Source organism: Macadamia integrifolia, chromosome 3 (assembly GCF_013358625.1).
Source record: "Macadamia integrifolia cultivar HAES 741 chromosome 3, SCU_Mint_v3, whole genome shotgun sequence".
Taxonomy (NCBI): Eukaryota; Viridiplantae; Streptophyta; class Magnoliopsida; order Proteales; family Proteaceae; genus Macadamia; species Macadamia integrifolia.
In genome coordinates this window covers 17170809-17177994 of record NC_056559.1, presented here as the reverse complement: position 1 = coordinate 17177994, position 7186 = coordinate 17170809, and positions in this window count along the sequence as shown.

Sequence of the window (7186 nt, the reverse complement as noted above, 5' to 3'; positions counted from 1 at the left end):
GATTGGCGCCGTCCGTGGGAATCGATAGTAATGGTGGGGAGAACCTACAATCGTAAGAAGACAAGAGCATCATCGAATATGAACGTGGGGGAGGAGGAACCTTCAGGAGGGCTCCCTCCCTCGATGGAAATTGGACGATAAAGGGGGAACGATGATCGGAAAGGTTCTGAGAGGTACCAGCATTCGTCCGTATATTCGGTGCACGGAGATAGTAATCCTCTGCCCCCTCCTAGAGCGCAGGAATATGTGACGAGGGAGCAATTCGAAGCCCTCTAGGACAAATACGACCGAATGGCCTAGGTAATGAGGGAGGTTTCCAAAGCCGTCTCCCAGAAGACCGACGGAGCACCGTGAGGCCACCATACCCAGCCCGAGAGAGCTCGAGACGAAGATCGGAGCAGTACAGGATCGATAAGATCCGGTCATAATTTTCAAAACTGAGCAATGCGGGAGAGTCCTGCACCCAGGGGGAGGATGCGGCGTGCCGCTAGAGACCCACATGGGGAACCACGCCAAGGAGACGAACGGAGGCACTAGGACTCGGGGTTAAAGCAGATGATCCTGGACCTGAAAGATGAGATCAAGAAGGTGGCAGAAAATCAGATGGGAGCTCGCGAGCCCGCGAGCCAGACCTCACTAATGACACGGCTCTAGATGATGAGGCCATAAGGGACCCGCTCCCGATTGGCTTTCTCCTGCCCAAGTATGACACTTACGATGGGTCTGGGGACCCCGTCGATCATCTGGAAGGCTTCAAGGTCGCCATGCAATTCCATCGAGTCTCGAAAAACATTATGTGTCGCGCCCTACCATTGACGTTCAGAGGAGCGACAAGGCTATGGTACAACCGTCTATCGATGAAGTCGATCCACCGCTTCAGCGATCTAAGTTACTTCTTCGTGAAGGGATTCTCCAGTAGCCAACCCCTTCAGAAGACTACGTTGAACTTGACCAACGTCAAACAACATGAAGGAGAATCACTGTGGAACTACATGAAGCGCTTCCAACAAGAGAAGATCACGATCAGAGGTCTAGACCCGAAAGAAGAGTTCACAGGTGTACTTATCGCATCGAGACTGGAGAAAGTTTAGTCTCGGCTAGGAAAGCAAAAGCCTATGCGAGAAGCGTGCACGTGGCTGAATGGTCGAACAAGAAGGTGAGGACAGGGACAGTTATTTCCTTCTCGGACGATGATCTGGAAGGGGTGCACACCCCGCACGGCGATGCCTTGGTAGTTACCATGGCCATAACGGATTGCAGAGTGAAGAGGATCCTAGTGGATAACGGTAGTTCAGCTGATATCCTGTTCCTGGAAGCTTTCCGGAAGATGGGCCTGAACGAAGGAAAGTTGAAGAAAGTCGAACACCCATTGTAGGGATTCTCTAGCGTCCCAATAAAAGTGAAAGGATCGATTGAATTGCCAGTAAGAACCGACACCGGAGATTGCCAAGTAATAGTCATGATCGACTTCCTGGTAGTAGGCATTACCTTGGCGTACAACGCCATACTAGGGAGGGTTGGTTTGAACCTACTAAAGGCTATCGTCTCCACACCCCATCCCAAGATGAAATTCCCAACCAAGAACGGTGTCGGGGAATGTCGAGGGGATCAGGAGGCATCCCGAAGGTGCTACGCCACTACCTTATGGGGAAGAGAAAAGGTGGGCGAGACGCTCCCAATAGAAGATCTACGTGATGATGCCAGTTACCAACGGGGGGAACCGGCCAAGGATCTGGTACAAGTCGAGGCCGAACAGGGGGATAGCGCTCGGTAATTCCAGATCAAGGCTACAATGCCAAGGCAACAACAAGAAAAACTCGTCTCATTCCTCTGAAACAACTCTGACGTCTTCGCCTGGTCGGCTTCAGACATGCCTGGAATAGACCGAGGGGTAATAGAGCATCATCTGAATGTTAACCCAACGAAGAAGCCGATGCAACAGAAGAAGAGGACTTTCGCCCCCGAAAGGCAGTAGAAAATAGACGAAGAGGTAGAGAAGTTGCTGAAGGCCCAGTTCATCCGCGAGATCCAATACCCAGAGTGGATATCCAACGTGGTGATGGTCCCAAAGGCAAATGGAAAGTGGAGGATCTGGTAAGGACGCATTCCCCCTGCCGAAGATAGACCTCCTCATTGATGCCACAACAGGGTACGAGGCGTTGAGCTTCATGGATGCGTACTCGGGGTACAATCAGATCAAGATGTCAGAAGTTAATGTCCCGAAAACATCCTTCGTGACCAAGGGAGGACTGTATTGCTATGAAGTCATGCCATTCGGGCTGAAAAACACAGGGGCCACCTATCAAAGGTTGGTGAATAAAATCTTCAAGGGGATGATCGGCAAAACCATGGAGGTGTACGTGGATGATATGCTCGTAAAAAGCCTGAAGGCAGAACGACACATTCAAGACTTAGAAGAGGCGTTCCAGGTGCTGAGGCGGTACGACATGAAATTGAACCTGGCAAAGTGTGCATTCGGAGTAGCCTGAAGAAAGTTCCTCGGCTTCATTGTCTCAGAGAGAGGAATTGAAGCCAACTCGGTGAAAATACAAGCCATTCGGGATATGAGGTCACCCCAGAATGTGAAGCAAGTCCAGGAGCTAACAGGTTGGGTCACCGCCCTCGGGCAATTCATGTCTAGGTCGGCTGACAGGTGCCTGCCCTTCTTCAAAGCACTGAAGCGGACCAAAAAGTTCGAATGGACGGAGGAGTGCGAAAAGTCCTTTGACCAACTGAAGGGGTACCTGGCCGCAACCCCACTGCTGACAAAGCCAAACACCGGGATACCTTGCAGCTGTACCTTACTGTATCAGCAGTGGCGGTAAGTGCAGTACTGACGAAGGAAGAAGGGAGGTAACAATGGCCAATATACTATGTCAGCCTAACCCTGCTAGATGCCAAAACAAGATACAAAAAGGCGGAGAAAGTGGCGTATGCCTTGGTAACAGTGGCAAGAAAGCTGAGGCCCTATTTTCAATCACATACGGTATATGTACTCACGGACCAGCCCCTGAAGAAGATACTACAGTGGCCGGATATATCCGATCGCCTGGTAAACTGGGCCATAGAGTTGGGAGAATTCGACGTTCAGTACAAACCGAGAACCGTAATTAAAGCACAAGCCCTCGCAGATTTCATCGCTAAGATGACGCTCCCTGCTGATCCCCAGGAGTTTGCCAAGGACCGAGGAGAAAAGGCTTGGACATTGTACGTGGATGGTGCTTCCAACAGCGCAGGAAGCGGTGCAAGAATCATACTGGTCAGCCCCGAGGGTTTCAAGATAGAATACGCCCTACGGTTCGACTTTGATGCCTCCAACAATAAAGCCGAATACGAAGCGTTAATAGCCAGAATTAATCTAGCTCAGGCTTTGATGGTACAGGAGCTGGTGGTGCATAGTGACTCACAACTCGTGGTACGACAGGTGAATGGAGACTACGAATCCAAGGAACAAAGGATGGCTGGGTACTTGAAGACAGTGCAAGAAAGAATAACAGCCTTTAAGGATTTTGAGATAAGGCAAGTGCCATGAGAAGAGAATGCTAGTGCTGATGCACTATCGCAATTGGCCACCTCCAACTTCATTGACTTCGGATGACCGGTGTATTTCGAAGTTCTACCACAGCCAAGTACCGAAAAACCCCGAGAGGTATTACCTATAGGCGAACACGGCCATAGCTGGATGGATGCCATAATCGAATACCTCAAGGAAGAAAAGCTCCCAGAGAATAGGGACGAGGCAAGGAAAGTACGAATGAGGTAAGCAAGCTTCCTTCTAAAGGACGAGACACTGTACAAAATAGGGTTCACCATGCCGTACCTCAAGTGTTTGGACCCCGCCGATGGCGAGTAGCACTCCGAGAGGTGCATGAAGGGATATGCGGCCAGCACCTGGGGGCCCGGGCCTTGGCACATAAAGTGCTAAGGTAGGGTCTGTACTGGCCAACAATGAGGAAGGACGTAGAATCATTAGTTAAGAAGTGTGTCAAGTGCCAGATGTTCGCCCCCGTTCCCAGGCTACACTCTACAGAGCTCTCATCTTTATCGTGCCCAATACCATTCGCCATGTGGGGAGTCGAAATCCTGGGCCCATTCCCCCTGGCCATGAGACAAAAGAAATTTTTCATGGTGGCGGTAGACTACTTCAAAAAATGGGCAGAAGCCGAAGCACTGGCGACGATAACCGAAAAGAACGTAAGAGACTTCTTCCAGAGGGCAGTAGTTTATCGATTTGGAATCCCTCGGGTTGTGGTAACGAACAATGGAACTCAGTTGGCCAACCCGGCCTTCAGCTTGTTCTGTGATGCCCTTGGTATTGACCACAAGAAAACCTCTATCGGTTATCCACCGACCAACGGGCTGACAGAGGTAACCAACCGTACACTGCTTCAAGGAATAAAGAAGAGACTGGATGACGCTAAAGGACTATGGGCAGACGAGTTGCACCACATCCTCTGGGCCTACCAAACAACTGAGAGATCGGCCACCGGAGAAACACCATTCATTTTAACTTACGGCACTAAAGCTGTACTTCCAGTGGAGATAGGGGCCGTAACCCATCGGATTCAGTACTACAATGAAGAGGAAAACGATGGAGGGCTCCGAGCGAATTTAGACCTCTTGGCCGAAGTCAGGGACACCTCGCAGGAAAGGATGGCCGCTTACCAATAGAGGGTTGCGAGGCACTACAACACCAAAGTTCGAAAGAACGAGTTCAGAATGGGTGACCTCGTCCTCAGAAGGGCTGAAGTATCAGACCCGAGACATCAAGGGAAGCTAGCTCCAAATTGGGACGGTCCATACAGAGTCTCAATGGTAATACGACCAGGGTCCTATCACCTGGAGACTGTAGGGGGAGAAAGGGTACCCCAATCGTGGAACTCTGAGAATTAAGAAAATTCTATCAGTAGTGAAGTAGCAAGCACACTTGTTTTTGTAATTTTTATATTTTTGCAATTTTTGCTCCTATGCACTTTTAAGTTATAATTCCTCATCCTAAACTCCGGAGGATCTTATTCATGGAAAAATACGAAAGTTGGTTCACGGCAATTGAGAGGAATTCTACTGTTTGGTGACCTTAACTCCGTCGAACGGATACAGCCGAAGGTCTTCACCTCGGTCGGGGGCTCAGGAAAAGGCCGAGATGATCTGACCGAAGGTCCTCACCTCGGTCGGGGGCTCTGGCAAGGATCGAGCCGAACTGATCAAAGGTCCTCACCGTGGTCAGGGCTCAGGCAAAGGCCGATCTGAACTGATCGAAAGTCCTCACCTCGATTAGGGGCTCTGGCAAGGGCCGAGCCGACCTGACCGAGTCCTCGCCTCGGTTCGGGGCTCAGGCCAATGGCCGAGGGGACCTGACCGAAGGTCCTCAATTTAGTAAGGAGTGACGATGGTCGAAGGATCTACCCTCGGTTGGATCTTCGGATCAACACGAGTTTAAAAGACCCGTCGGTCGGAGCTGAGGGGGAACACTTGGTGAAAACCTCAAGTCCAGAGCCCTCGGACTCGAAAAACCTCTCGGATAAGCCGAGGGAGTGGGATCGAGCCATGCTAAAGTAGATGTGTGCATCATTAGGCTAGCAACAAAGGGTTCCCACCTTCCTGTGCCTACCTACGGGCTAAAGATCACCCTACCCGAGAGAACACGAAAAAGTGGAAGTCAAAGCATACGAAGGCCAAGAGTACATTCATTGATAAGACCCGAAGGCCAAGAGGCCAAGAGTACATTCATTGATAAGACCCGAAGGCCAAGAGTACATAAAAAAGACCCGAAGGCCAAGGTTACATGAAGAAGCCTGAAGGCTCATATCAAAAACAAAAAGAGCTCAAAGGCTGAGTTGAGACCCAGGGTGGCTTTAGGAGGCGTCCGTCGGATTCACGGCCTCATCCTCGACATGGGGGGTCCCTTGATCAGAGCCATCGTGACTGGGGGTCGGAGGTACCTCGCGTTGCGGCTAAACCTCACCTTCCTCGCTGCAGCCTCCGCCGTCAGTATTGGCAACCTCAGTGGCTGATGGGGCCGCCTCAATGCACTCCTCTTTGAAGATGAGCCCGTTGTCCTCTAAAGAGACCCCTGGGTAGCGCTCGAGGACCCAGTCTCGGACCTCGGTAGCACCCATGGTGAACCCAGGGGCAATGACATGCTTAATCTCTTCATGAAAGTCCTCGGAGGACCTGTACCTCTCGGCCCCTAGGGCCTCGGCCTCCTGAACCCTTGCTTTCATCTGAGCCTTCAGCTTCGCCAACTTCCGATCGCATTCCTGGCACGTACGGAGGAGTTCCTCTTCCAGGTGCTCGACCTTCTCGAGGAGAACCGAACGCTCATTCTCCAGGACTGCCTTCTCTCGTTCGGCGATCTCGAGGTCTCGACCCATAGCTTCAGCCCTAACCGCCAGCTGAACCATTTGGTTTTGGGCCTACATGAGACACCGAAGGTCAGAATGTTGTGAAAAATAAGCAAAGGTTAGAGGACCGAAGCTTACCCCTGCCATGAAGATGCAGGCGTTGGTTATCATAGCTACCATCCCTTATTGTTGAGCTTCGGTGGCATCTCGGGGAAGACTGCCCTTCATCACCAGCTCACGAGCAACATGCCCGATTGCCAACGTGTCGTCTTCCTTGACCGACCACTGAGGGACGAATCCAACTTCGACCCTCACGTTCCTCACCATCGGGATTTTGAAGTCCGCGATGGGGGAGGAGTCTCGGGCAGGCATGTCATGGCCCAGAGCGGTGAGGGCCTGGACTACCTCGGTCGGGGGTTCGAGCAAGGCCGAGCCGAACTAACCGAAGGTCCACACCTCAGTTGGGAGTTCGGCCAAAGCCGAACAGACCTGACTGAAGGTCCCTACCTCGGTTGGGAGTTCAGGCAAAAGCCAAACGGACCTGACTGAAGGTCCCTACCTCGGTTGGGAGTTCAGGCAAAATCCAAACGGACCAGACCGAAGGTCCCTACCTCGGTTGGGAGTTCAGGTAAAATCCGAACGGACCTAACCGAAGGTCCTCACCTCGGTTGGGAGTTCGGCCAAAGCCGAACAGACCTGACCGAAGGTCCTCACCTTGGTTGGGAGTTAAGGCCAAGGCCGAACGGACCTGACTGAAGTTACTTACCTCGGTCGGGGGGCTTGGACAAGCCCGAGCCGAACTGACCGAAGGTCCTTACCTCGATTGGGTGCTTGGGCATGGC